Genomic DNA, 14,853 nt, shown 5'->3' with positions numbered 1-14,853 from the left:
CTGACCATAAAAACAAGATAAGCTCCTTTGATTCTTCTAGTCGCCATCTGGCCCGGTGCAAATTGCAACTGGGAAGAACTTTTTCTTCTCTATGTACATAGTCTCCCATTTGGTAGACACCATTTTCCGTTTTTCCTGTAGGACCCTTTATACTGCCTCCTACCCAGCACCCCATTGCCCCCTTGTTTTCTCCTTTTTTATTGTTTCTCAGGATAGGCATTGAAATCAATCATTGGCCCCTTGGGATGAATGTAATTAGCTGGATTACCTCTCTCAGAAATTTTAGGATTTAAGCCTTAGTTCATTGTTGGCCTCAATAAATAAATTTCAAACATCAGAAAAGAGAGTTATAGTAATGGTTCAAGTACCATACCCTTTGTTCCTTAAGTCATAATTCACTGACAGAACCTATTTTAATATAAGACAATGTCTAGAATATCTTCATTGTCATTCTTTCTCTATGGAGTAAGAGAGAACACAGACTCCTACATCTTGCATCGTATGTACCTTATTAGTTATTTTAGTTTGGATTGATATTGGCTCTTAATATAAAAAATAGCCATACAATTGAAGAATGTGGAACAACTATATAGATAACCTTTTCTCACAAATAAGAGTTCACCAAATCACCAACTTACCCAGTGAAACACTCAAGTAAACTGTAAGTCTCTCAAAGTCCTGCCCCATCTTTTCCAAAATCCCACCCTGGCGCACTTGCTCTCTGGCTCCCAACGTTTTACATTATGCTGCTTTCTTCACGTTGAGATACATATTGGGTGTGTTAGTATATGCAAAATATCTGAATCGTTTAGACCCCAAATATATTTTTCTAGCTACCATTCAGTTATTTCAGGTGAAAGAGTTTCTTTGCTCCAATTATCAGAGTAACTTAAGTACATGAAATCAATCAGAGTTTATACCCAGTGCTAATGCTCAACCCATTTTCTTCCTCCTTTCTGAGTGATAAAAATTTTAAAAGAACAGAAAAAGCATTAAATGAATATATTTTTGCGGTCGTTTGAAGGTCTGTAATGAGAGCAGGAAATACATAATTGAACACAGAGTAGTACAAGGTAAGTCATCAGTGTAATAAATTGAAACACACAGTCGTGCAAAGTAATAAACTGGAACACTTTCGTCTGAGGTCAGGTGTGTTGCTTTGAAGTTGGACTGCAATTTGCCTTCCCTAGGACAGAACTATCTCCTGATTCTGCATGCTCGTTGATCTACAAGTCATTTAACGAGGTAAAGGGCGACCAACAGGTGGTATCAGGAAATTTGTTCCAGTGTCCACAGGGCTAAAGATCAGCTACCATCTTGAACATGCAAAATTAGGTTTCTTTATGCTTGTGTTGATTAACAGGCTGAGCTCAGTTTGCACCAGAACATCTTACAAACACCTTCCTGTTGCCTTTTGACTATTATTCCCTATACATGGGAATAATCACACCAATCAGGGGATGTCTTCTCATCACTTAGTGAACAGCAGATCTGGGTTCTGGTTCCAGCTCTACTGAGATTCATTACAAGAAGAAAAACAATCTTTTCTTAGAGGGCCCAAATTCAAAATACTCCCTCCAAATCTTCATTCACTCCCTGTCCATCACCTTTCATGGCGGGGAGGGAGGTGCTTTAAGCATGAGTGGGCTGGTACAAGGGGTGTTTTCTGAGTACTTCTGGAAAGAAAGAGAAACCCAAATTCCAGAAATTACAATGCAGTTAAGGAGCTATATAGGTGTGAAAAAATTCTGGCAGGTGTCTGAAAATAAGCAAAGTCCAATTAGCCAGAGAATTCTTCCTGGTGATATTTGACAAACTTGACTCGCAGCTGAGCTAGAAGTATAAGTAGGATTCCATCCCTTAATGATTTTCAGAGAGATCTCCAAATGTTTTTATCAACATTGATGAAGCCTTAGAACCTGTCTTTGAGGAAGCCCTGGATAAACAGAATTGGGTGTTCCGGATACGGATGGGGTACTTATTAGGAACACTCTAGTGACGATGCCTTTACTTGACCCGTTAAATTCTGGAGTTAAAGTTACACCTGGTATCCTAATTCGTGGCACATTTTTCATGTCAGCAAACGCCCCAGGAGGAGCCTAACTCTGAACGGCTTAAAGGGTTTGCCTCTACCTTAAATGAATTACTCAACACATTTCTTTGGAGCACCTACTATGTATTCAGCCTGTCCTAAGCATTTTGAGTTCTTGAAATGGGGGCCTGAGACAATGAGCCATATGGCAGGGGAGAAGTGGGGGTATAGCACAGAGAAAAGCAGCAGGACAGTGAACTACAGTAAGGAAAATAGGCCAGTGGGGACAAGGGAGACCTGGTTTTTAAGATCTGATCTGATGTTTAGCTAATATGCTACTATTTTGCCTAATGAATATTAACATACCCAGAAAGCTGGAGACAAAGTATTAACAAGACACTGCTTTTGTTACCAGTGGATAGAAGACTAGAACATCAACCCCTAATCCTAACCTGTTGCTCAACATTAAAGGCAAAAAAGGTATAATGACAATTGTAAATTCACATATAAATCACTTATTTTTTACTGAAGCAAAAGTTCTACCTGATTTAAGAGCAGTAAATGAGAAATTAGATGCGCAGTAGCAACAAATCTAGGGACTCCCAGGAACGTTCTAAGTATACAAGAAATAAGTTGATGCTGGGTGCATGGCGGTCACTACCCTCATTAGAGGCCATTTACCATTTTGCGAGGCTGCATAAGTCAACTTGAGCTCCCAGTGACCTTTCTGAGACTGCAGTTAAGACATAGAAACAAAGAAGACCCAAAGACACAAGGTGAACTTAAAACCAAAGCCACTTAGCTTCCTTTCAGTTATATTCACTGTTAATAAGGCCAGGATTGAGGCTTAGCTCCGCTCCAATTACTCAACTTTACCTATCTCTATAGATTCTATAGGCTATAGATTTTCCCGACAAAGCCGGGTATCTATCTGTAAGTGGATTCAGTCGGAAAACAAAGGAGCCCCCAAGGAATAGCAGACACTGGGTGGGGCCATAGTAGGGCTGGAGTTAGGGTTATCTCTTTTAGAAGCAACTATAATTATGATGGCTATTTCCAATCGCATATTTTGGGAAACAACATTCTCCTTAACTGTGGCTACCCTGCTATGCTAAAATTTTATTTTTTTTTATTCAATTAGACAACTCGTGCTCTCATTCTTTCCTTCCCTTTCATCCTCACCCGAGTTGACCTTTTGGATCTCCCATGACAAGGTACCAGTGGCTGAAGCTAAGGCCGCCCTGATAATGATTCTATTCTAAGTCACAGAATTAAAAAAGGGGGTTGTATGGATCAGACGGTCCCACATAATTCCTTCCATATTGAATATGAGATTCCTTACTTCACGCTGAAAGTTGTGGGTTTTTTTAATCCTTCTTGAAGGTCTTGGCCCTCTAATTAGCCCATTCATTCAACCATTCAATTAATACGTATTGAGTGCCAGACACTGTGCTAGACATAGGATGAAATGGCGAGTAGAAGAGCAAATAAAATCGGGTTTAATGGAAGTTTCAGCCTAGTGAGAAACAGACTTAATTAAGTGATCACACACAATTAAATCTAAATTTTCAACTGTGAGAAGTGCATCCAAAAAGTTCAGTGTCCTAATCTAGGTGAGTGTGATTTCCCTTTGGCTGGATTTGAGATCTCTTTATTTCAAAAAATCAGTCTAGTAACTATCTTGACTATTCACAACAAATTGGTTCTTGGGCCTTTGAAACTTTGCACAGCGGCTGCACTTTTTTTTCCCTGCCACCCCGTTATTTCTCCAGTGGTCACCGGGTACAGGGAGACTCTGAGGAACCTGTAAAAACGCGGGAGAATGAACAGAGGCAGAGCATCTCTTGGGAAGGCCGTGATCCATCAGCCAGTTCAGTTCAATTATTTACTCGCTCTGTAAACTTGCACAATTCTCTTATTCTCTGCCCATACCCTCTTTGCCTGTGAAATGGGGATCATGATTACCAACCCCCTATTACGGGTACCATACTGATATACACGCACAAAAATAGTCTGTCAGTCGTGAAATAGAATATAAAATTAAATCAGCGTTATTATCATCATTTTCTTGATGGGTATTATGGCAAGAACAAGAAGAACCAAAGGGAGTAGGATAAAAATTCAGTGGTCTTTTTCATCCCTTGTTTCTCGCAGGAAAGCAGAAAAGCCACAGGAAGGGTTCTTCACTTTCACCCAGGCAGACCTTGTCACAGCGTGAGCTTTCTAGCTGTGGTGACCGTAAGTTTCACACACACACACACACACACACACACACACGCGCAAAATGGGGACCCGTGATCTGACAAAGGCTTTTTCCCACTGATTTATGACTTTAGCTTATGAAAATCTATAATAATTACAACACCTTAAGCTATAATTGTAATGTTTCAACGTTATATGAAAGAATGCAAGAAAATAAAATGGTACTGTCTCAGAAATCTGAGGCATCCCCTTACCCTACCCTTGGCCTGCCTTTGTGGCAAACGGTTGCAGATTGGAGTCTCTTCTAGCTCTGGTGGCTTTCAATGCAAGGTGAATAAATCTGTCCCCACGGGCCACCTTCTGAAAGGATGATCATCTCGATTCTGAAGATATTTATTTACCTCTGTCATGATTTAGAGACGGACTCCTCCTTCGCAGGCTCCCCCTGCCCTTTGCTGCTGATAAGGCATCCCTGAGGATTTATGTCGTTACCCAACAGCGGGATATGTGAGTTCAGACCATGTTGCTAGCACTATCCTGGATAAGATACATTTATCACAGCTTTGCTTAGTCTTATTTGCATTACGTTGTGTACTGCCTATATTGTTAAAACCAATTGTTTTTAAATTGTGGGCTGGTAGGTAGCGTGTCTCCCAGATCTATCAGCAATACAAAATTCTGCCTTTAAAATCAGGAGAGCAGAAATTAATCATGCTCCACTACTCAAAGTATCTCCACCTCCAGTCTGCACTTGCTGGCATTTTGGGTAGGCTGAAGGGTCGAAGTCATCCTAACAAGACCTTATCCGAGAAGCCAAGTAGCAGATGGGTGTCAGAACCCCCAGGGCACGGGGCTCTTTGAGGAAGGGCTGGCTCTTCCAGGGTCTTGTTAGGTAAGTGGCTCTTTCGGAAATCTCAGGGTGAGAATATGTATAACCTGCAAGTGGTCAAGTCACTTGATCATGATTCAGACTGGATCGAAGGCAGACTTAGGTTTCAGAAGCATCCAGCCAGTAAGGTCAGGGTTATGAGGTCACAGAAAAGAAGGAAGCACTGAATAGACAAAACACCAATCTGACTGCAGTTCAGTAAGGCTAGAACAATGTGTCCACACTTCCCGGAGTCAAGCTTTGCTGTTCCTCTTCTGTGAAGTGTTATTTAGCAAAACACAACCAAACACAAAGCCATGGCAAGGGTCATTTGCAAAACAAATGATTTCTGTGCCCCCTACTGCAAGAGCTTAAAAGGAGATTTAAGTTCCTGGAGTCATAAAGGATTTTCTGAGGGTTTTGTCTGTTTGTTTTGCTTTTTTTTTTTTTTTTTTTTTTTCCCCATGGAAACAGCAAAGACTCAAGTCAATTCAAGTTACCTTCAGTCTTAAATAATATCTTAAATTTCCACTGCAGAATTGGTACCGGGAGTGACACTTTTCCTGGGCTTTGGCTGAGCCATCCCCCTGTGCCAGGGCTTTGTCCTCTTTGTGATGTATTACTACCCTTGACTCCTAGTACAGTTCCGCTAGAAAGGTTGCTCCTGCTGCCTGCCAGCCATGAAGGCTTTTAGCACACGGTGACCTCCCCACTTCTGAACTCACAGACTTCATTGAGTCTCTCATTCAGCAATTTATCACACCCTCCTCTGGGACAGCTCCTATGTGTGGTCTTTGTTGTTGTTTAGTACTGGATTGTTTCGGGTGTTTTCATGTCTGGTCTCGAATGCTTTAAAAACATTTTTTTAATGTTTATTTATTTTTGAGAGAGAGAGAAAAAGTGTGAGTCGGAGAGCGGCAGAGAGAGAGGGAGACACAGAATCCGAAGCAGGCTCCAGGCTTCTGAGCTGTCAGCACAGAAACCGACGCAGGGCTCGAACTCATGAACTGTAAGTTCATGACTTGAGCTGAAGTCGGCCGCTGACAGAGCCACCCAGGTGCCTCGCCTTGTCTCAAATTCTAGATGGGAAATTGAGGAAAGGGATACAATGTTATATGTGTTATAAAGGCAAAATGGGATGAAAGAAATTTTCGATGTGACATTTACTTGTCAGCTAAATTTGGTCAACTCTTTTAAATGCCAGTGATCTAATTTTATGACTTCCCATAATCCCAGGCTAGGTGAGAGTACTTTGGGTGTGATGGATGCATAATAATTTTGTTACTTGATGAATAAGCTTTGCCCAAATCCCTTGTTACATTATCCAGTCCAACTGAACGGGGGTGGGGTGGGTCCAAATGTGATCCAGAAGGACTACATGTGGGCAAGGACATCTGGAGGTCAAGGCCAAGCAGGAGGGACCATTCCTGGAAGATTATTAATAGTGAAGCAAGATCCAAGGAGGACAGGTAAGGAGTAGGTAGAAGGGCCAGGGGCGACTACATGAAGCCCAGGCAGCATGTGGAGTCAATGGCAGATACACAGGAAGATTGGCAGCCAAGACGTCTGGGAAAAATAGAGTGACACATGGAGAGAGATCAACAGTGCAGTGTCGAGCATGGGAAGCAAACTATTTGGAATTCAAACCATGAACCCTGGGCATGTGGTAGATGTTTCTTTTATGGCACTTACAGCAACAGCCAGAACAATGGCTAAGTGATATAGATTGCCTTGGAAAATCCTACCCACCCATACAATGGTTTCTTTCAGTCCCTCTCTAATATGCATAACTACCTTAAGGCCAAAGCGGGGATCAGTCAGTTGTGAATAGTTTCTAGACATGGGCCCCCTAGAGAAAGAATACTCACCAGAAGACTACTGGGGGGCTTTGCTCTGTTCACTGGTCCCAGGCTTCAAGTAAACCCTGTCAGCTCACTGCCCAGCAAAACTATATTCAGACTGGTGAGAGAGGCCAGAACCAAGGGTCTGAGGAGATAGATGCAATCCCATGTGCACACCATCTAGAAAAACAGGGCAATCACAATGAAGCTGGGTTGATCAAACTGGCATGGGAAGACATTTGGAAATACTTGCAACTAGTGAGCTTTTGCTGCATTAGCAATTTGTTCAGTGAATGGCAGAAGAAGGGAGGGAGGAAGGATGGACCGGTCAATATCATGTGTATGCATCGCTGCACTTTCTCTTCTGGAGGAACTAATTGCTGTTTTCTTCTTATTTCTGCTATGAACACTTGAGTCCAAAATCTCATCTGGTATCCTTCCTCAGTTGGCTGAATATTCTTGTGCCATGTCTGGTAAGAAGATTGATCTTGGCTCACCAGCTTGTCCTGGACTGTATGCATTTCGATTCAAACGGTTTATCCGGGGGGCTCAGTCCAGACGGCAAACTGAGCTGATATATAAATGGCCCCTTGAAGTGTGGCCAGAAATGGCAATCACCTTGGTCATTCTAGCTGGCCAGTCAGTGCTCAGAACAAAGTTGCTAATCATGAAAGAGTTTTATCGCTGCGTTTTTCCTTCCCCAGCAGAGATGGGCGCTGCTGTGCCATTTGAAATCTCTCCCCTGCTTTAGGAATGTGAGGTCAGTTGCTTTCACATTAAAAGGTGCTTCTAGGGGCGCCTGGGTGGCTCAGTCGGTTAAGCGGCCGACTTCAGCTCAGGTCAGGATCTCGCGGTCCATGATTCTGAGCCCCGCGTTGGGCTCTGTGCTGACAGCTCGGAGCCTGGAACCTGCTTCAGATTCTGTGTCTCCCTCTCTCTGACCCTCCCCCGTTCATGCTCTGTCTCTCTCTGTGTCAAAAATAAATAAATGTTAAAAAAATTTTTTTTAAATTAAAAAAAATAAATAAAAGGTGGTTCTAGTTACAAGTTATTTTCACATCCCGTGAATTATTGCGTCTTTACAATGAGTCAGATGAAAGCAGTGACTACAAAGTCCATTATGTAGGTGGGTAAACTGAGGCCAAATGATTGCACTGTACCCAAGGAATAAGCAGAATTCTGTTTGTTATCATCGGAGTGGCAGAGCTCGGCCAGCAAGCAACCAGCTTCAGGACCCCAGACTGATGCTCTGAAGTCAGAGCGTATGTGCTATGCCAAATACACATACTATATTTCACAATGCAGATAGGACACCAGGCTAGACGCAGAGCAAGAAATAAGCAGTCATGGGGCGCCTGGATGGCTCAATCGGTTAAGCATCAGACTCTTGATTTGGGCCCAGGTCATGATCTCACGGTTTGTGAGTTTGAGCCCTTCATCAGGCTCTGTACTGTCACAGTGCGAGATTCTCTCTCTCTCTCCCTCTGTCTCTGCTCCTCCCATGTGCTCTCTCTCTCTCTCTCTCTCTCAAAATAAATAAATACACTTGAAAAAAGAAATAAACAGTCACCGCAGGGTTGTTAAATGACCAGTCTTCCACTCTAGCTGCATATTTTGTGCCAAATATGACACAAAGTGACACATTCTGAAGGCCAGAGTGACAGAATTGTGAAAGCACTGCGTTGTGCTCCCTTCTTCATATCCATGCTGCTCCGAGGCTTGTGGAGGAGTGTTTGGAAGGACGCGGAAGCTGGGGAAGAGGAGAAGGAGGGAGGGAGGGAAAGGGAAAGCATTTTTTGGGCACCAGCTCCACGATCATTCTGGTCATTTTTGCCATTTGTGTCACTTCATCCTTTGGGCAGATCCTTGGACCTCAACCGGGCCTCAGTTTCTTCATCTGTCCAGTAGAATTACGATGCCTACCTCCAGGTCATAAAGTGGGTAGAACGTGTTGGTACATATAAAGCACTTAAAACGGTACCTGGCGCTTATTAAGTATTTGTTGTTGTACTTGCTACGATTATGTACACGTGAAAGAATGAGACTCAAAATTTTGAATATTTGGCCAAGATTTCAGCTGGTAAGGAACGAAGGTATAAACCCAGGTCCATATCATCTGGGAGGAATCAAGGTGACCTATCTGAAATATTCTTATGTTGGTAGCTGGGAAGACCTTAAATTCTTCCACAAGGCAGACATTCTAAGGAAGAATAAGCAGATCCAGCTATAGGTGAGCAGAGAAGAGGGAGATCGGGGTGGAACTCTCTGTTGGCTAGGGAAGCAAAAGAACGAACGAAAACAAACAAAAACAAAACAGAGCAAAACAAAACAACCTCACGGAAGACCTGAAAGCCTGCACGGAGCATTAGCTACTTAGCACCACGCTTGCCCGGAGGAAAACAAGAGCTCTTCCTCAAAATCTATGGAAACAAAAATAATTAATGGCCCAGTACCTGTGAATGTCTTTCACACAGCAATTTTTACAGCGGACCAGCCTCTGTTTTAAGAATTCTCCTACACGGTATTTAAAAAAAAACAAACTAGGGGCGCCTGGGTGGCTCAGTCGATTAAGCGTCCGACTTCGGCTCAGGTCATGATCTCAAGGTCCGTGAGTTCGAGCCCCGCATCGGGCTCTGTGCTGACAGCTCAGAGCCTGGAGCCTGTTTCAGATTCTGTGTCTCCCTCTCTCTCTGACCCTCCCCCATTCATGCTCTGTCTCTCTCTGTCGCAAAAATAAATAAACGTTAAAAAAAATTTTTTTTTAAATAAATAAAAAAAAACTATTTTCTTTAGCTGTCCCAACAATTCACTCGAGGAGCAATAAATTGTTCCTCTTTACTATGTCTTATATGGAAAAATATCATGTCAGTGCTCCGGTCACATATGCATACAGTGTCATTTCAGTAGAAGTTGATTATTTTTCCATTTTAAGCTCATAACCTCTGAGTTAAAGTGAGCAACCATGCAGGTCTTTCGGTATTAAATAAATCGCCTGCGCTAAGGAAGGGTCAAGCTCCTCTGTGGGATAACTAGGCATCTCCCAGGAGCCACTGGCTAATCTGGACTTCTGGAATTTTCTATGAGTAACAGGCTGCCTAGGTTAACATCAACTGGAGTGTGGGGTGCTGCTTGGCCTTCTTTAGGGAGGTTATCTGGGGCTCATCAGTGTGCTGTCTTCTATTTGCCCTAAGAGGCCCCTCTCAGCTGGATTTCACGTTTAGCACAAAGGAGGTATGGGCCTGATACTCACTTACTGTTAACGTATTTCTCGAACCTTCCTAAAGTCAATAGCAGACACACAAATAAATTTCTATCTGTATGTGGCCGGAAATCTCTGTATAAAATCCGCCCACAAAATCTCTGTATAAAACCTGCGTACAGTATTTCCTAATAGAAGACTGCAGTGGGGGCGGGGAAACAAAATAAAACTGGGTCCCACGTCGCATTAGATACAGGCTTTTAAAAAGACTAATGCATTGAAAAGCAAATATATTGACACTATCCATAACCCTGACATTTTGACAAATACCTCAGTGTCTGCCTGTGTGATCAAATTGATTATCTCTGTGAGTTTTCTTCAAAGCCAGTCACCTCTGTGGCATCTTCCACTTGGTTCTAGAAAACCCTGGGGCCTGATGCCAGCATGCTGTTTGTATCCCAGAGTTCTTTGCCGCTTTGTTCCATTTTTCTCATCCCCCAAAGAAAACCAATTCAAGGAATGCAGTGGGACGCCTCTTGAGGGTGAGGTAAATATGGTTAATTGCCAAGTTTTGTTGAGGGAAGCAAGTTTTGTGAGACGGAGCTCAAGGCAATTCATTTTCTTCTTTCTTGAAAATTGCCCTGGGAAGACTGTCCAGGTGATTTGCCCTGTCTGGGTTCAATTCTATAGAAGACAGAACTGCTGGAATTAATTTACCTTAATTTACTGAGTTGTAAAGAACCATTCATTCAATCATTCATTCAGCAAACGTTTAATGCAACTTTACTGGGTCTCCGGCCACGTACTAAAGCACTGGGAATGTTAATGAAGGTTATCTCTCAGGATACAGACAAGTTTGACTAATTCTTGTTCCAAAGAATCTTCCTTTGTTTTGCATATTCTAGTCTTTGGCAAGGAGAACAGGATCTGAGGGCGGAAGCTGGTTCTCAATTTTCCTTCAGAAAAGAATAAACTAGAAGGTGAGAGACGTTTCAGCAAGGATATGAGGAAAGCAGAGCAACGTTAAGGGAAGAAAGGTACCGAATTGTTCCACAGATCAGTCTTTGTGAATAGCACTGACATTCTTTCCATTATTAGCTTGAAGCGTATCCCACTTCCAAAATTGTTCATTCATGTTCTCTCTTGTCCACCATGACCAACCTGCGTCACATCCCAGTTATTATCTTTCTCCTTGGTTCGCTACAGTGGCTTCTAAACTGATCTCAGTTCCAGGCTCGTTCCAAAATACCTTGGATTCAGCCACCAGCAGGAGCTTTGAGGAACCAGTAACCCACCACATGAACTCCCTGAATTTCAACCTGCCCGTTCAAATACACTCTGTACACGGCCACCAGATGAACCAAACTACCCCGCAACCTCTCTTCGTGTTGCTCCAGCCGAAGATCTTTAACCAAAGGAATATTATGGTCATCTCCTTCGTCTACTGCCACAGGCTCTCTACAGTGCTTTGCATGTGGTTGACATGCACCCCCCTGACTGGTCCCTAAACCCTCTGGCTTTCCCGTCTCTTGGGCTTGCTTGTGTTGCTTTCTCCCTCTGGACGAGTCCCTGAAAATTCCTTCCTCCTATGCCTTTAACTATTTTTTTAAATGACTTTATTTTATTTATTTATTTAGAGAGACAGGGAGAGGACACAAGTGGGGGAGGGGTAGAGGGAGAAAGAGAGAGAGAGAGAGAGAGAGAGAGAATTCCAAGCAGGCTCTGTGCTGTCAGCACAGAGCCCGATGCAGGACTTGAACTCACGAACCGTGAGATCATGACCTGAGCCCAAATCAAGAGTGAGAGGCTTAACTGAGCCACCCAGGTGCCCCCCCCTTTTTTTTAAAGCAGTTCTCGGTGCCTCCTGTGTGCTGCTTTTGTGCACCCATTTTATAAATTGTGACATTCCCTTCACCCTGACAGTCCTAACTCTTTAGCCATTTCAGAGAGATCTGGCATATTCTCCCTTGAAGCTCCCCGCGGACCACTTGTTTACCCCTGACATGCTGAGACCTCAGAGGGTTATGAAGGCGTCTTTTCTTTCCGGCCAAACTCAGCACCATGCCTGGCACGTCATCATGTTATTTTTGAAGAAGTCCAAAGAGTAAGTTGATGATACAAACTTAAAAAAAAAAGTCTTAAAGTAAATGCAGTTGTTAAAACTTGCCTTAGTTCTTCAACAAGACTTGTCCTGTAGCATGGTCATGAATCTGCCTGAGGAATGACAAATTTGAGTGAGGATGGTCTATAGTGGGTCCTTTTTTCTTGGTGACACTTCTTTTTTTTTTTTTTTATGTTTCTTTATTTTTGAGAGAGAGAGAGACAGAGCATGAGCAGGGGAGGGGCAGAGAGAGAGAAGGAGACACAGAATCCAAAGCAGGCTCCAGGCTCTGAGCTGTCAGCACGGATCCCGACGCGGGGCTTGAACCCACGAACTGTGAGATCGTGACCTGAGCCAAAGTCAGAGGCTTAACCGACTGAGCCACCCAGGCGCCCCATGTGACGCTTCTTTCCACATATAGGGGTACCATTCTTAGCCAGTTGCATTTAGCAGTGTGACTCTGGTACTCTGAAATTGCCCGCCTCCATTTCAACAACGTTTGCTGCGAGTCCTGTCATTGTGGTTTTGGTCATTTTTGTTGGTTTGGTTGGTTGGATTTTTTTTTTAAACAGCTTAAATAAATACATGACAGGCAGAAGCCTGCTTTCTTATAATGTAACCCCATATACCTGTCAATTGGGCCTTTGAATTCCTATTGATGACATCCCTCAAACCCAGGACTTTGGAGCTGTTATCAGCAAGGAGTCCCAGATCTGATGGCCTGGGACCCACCTGGCCAGCTGGCGTCTGGCCCAACATTCTCGGGACATATGCTGAACATGAGTCATGGTGACAGTGAGGTCACTTGGGCTTCTCACCCAAGTGGGTATACTCTGACCACTGATGATGGCAATCTGGATGGCCTGATGGTTTCAGCGTCCCTGGAAAAAACAAAAACCATGTGCCAGCCGCAAGGAAAGCCAAGGTAAAGCCCACGTGCCCCTCCAGAGACTGTTGTCGCTGTTTTCCTTTCGCTAAAGATGGAAGTATTCACTCTTCCACCTGCGGCCGAGGAGACCAGCCTCGTCTTCTGTTTCGTAACTGAGGAAGCACCAGTGGCTCAGACCTTAACCTGGAATCTTCTTTTCCGCGTTTACTGACATTTAAAAGCCAAGACCCATTACCTTAAAATTGGCTAAATAAGGTCTCTCCAGTTAATTTTGCCTATAAAACAATTTTCCTATTCAAGAACACTGAACACTGGACTTCATCTCTCATAATAAAGAGGCCATTAATTCTCTGCTACTGCTCATTATTCTTATTAACTATTCGCAGACTTTTTGCTGGAGGCAAAATGTATCTATTAGAGCCAGCAAATCGGGATTGCTAACATGCTGAGGCCAGCGTCCTCTCCCAGGCACTCAGCAAAGCCAGCGACATTGGACTCCACCAGCTGGGCCCTGTGCTGAGCATCTGTGCTGTCGTGAGCCCCGAGAGGGAAGGTGGGAAGACAGGCTGTTCAGGCAGGAGAGTCGTTACTCAGATTTGCTTATTCAGAGCCCTCTATCTTGAATATGTAGTGAAAACAGTTTTCTAAGACTAAAAACTGACTGATCACTTGGATTTATCTTTAGTTTTTTTGTGGGTTTTTTTTTTGGGGGGGTGTCCTATTTTGTTTTTTAATGTGAAAAACAGACATTTTCTCTGAGGGGAGAGTGAAAAAGAAAAGAAGGCGTGGGGTCTCACTTGGTGCCCCCTGTGAAAAACTGAGGGGTGAAAGAGAAACTAAGGAAATGGATATTTCCTGAGCAATTGACTGACTGACTTCTTACAGGTGGCTTTTTAAAAACAACTTACCAGGGGCACCTGGGTGGCTCAGTTGGTTAAGCGTCTGGCTTCGGCTCAGGTCATGATACCCCAGTCCGTGGGTTCGAGCCCCACATTAGGTTCTGTGCTGATAGCCCAGAGCCTGCTTCAGATTCCGTCTCTCTCTCTCTCTCTCTCAAAAGTAAACAAACATTAAGAACATTTTTAAAAACAACTTATCCAAGTATATCTTACACTACATGAAATTTACCCATTTCCTACATAAAATGCAATAGTTTTTACTCACTCTACCAGGGAGTGCAATTATCACAATAGATCGATTTCAGAACACTTTCTTTCCCACACTAGAAATCTCTTCTGCCTATTTTCAGCTACTCCGAACCCACTCACATGCCCTAGCCCCTGGCAACTACCAATCCACCTTCTATTTCAATTTGCTTTTTGGTGACTTTTTTATGCAAAGGGACCAGACAATACATGGTGTCTTGTGTCTGGCTTCTTTCGTTTAGCATCACGTTTGAGGTGCATCCTTGCCAGAGCACGTGTCAGCAGATGCTTCCTTTTCATCGCCAAATAGTGTTCCATGTAGGGTATACCACATTTCGTCTATCCATTCACCAGCTGATGAACATTTAGGTTATTCCCAGTCAAGGGCTATTATTAATAATGCTGCTTTGAACATCTGTGAACATCCACATATCAGTCCCTGTGCGGACCTATGTTTTCAATTCTTTTGGACATATACTCAAGGGGGGAACTGCTGAGTCATCTGGTATTTTTATGTTCCACCTTTTGAGAAACTTCCAAACTATTTTCTGAAGGGGCATTCCCACCAACACTGTA

This window comes from Panthera onca, chromosome D1, assembly GCF_046562875.1.
Source record: "Panthera onca isolate mPanOnc1 chromosome D1, mPanOnc1 haplotype 2, whole genome shotgun sequence".
Classification (NCBI taxonomy): domain Eukaryota; kingdom Metazoa; phylum Chordata; class Mammalia; order Carnivora; family Felidae; genus Panthera; species Panthera onca.
This window is presented reverse-complemented; position numbering follows the sequence as displayed.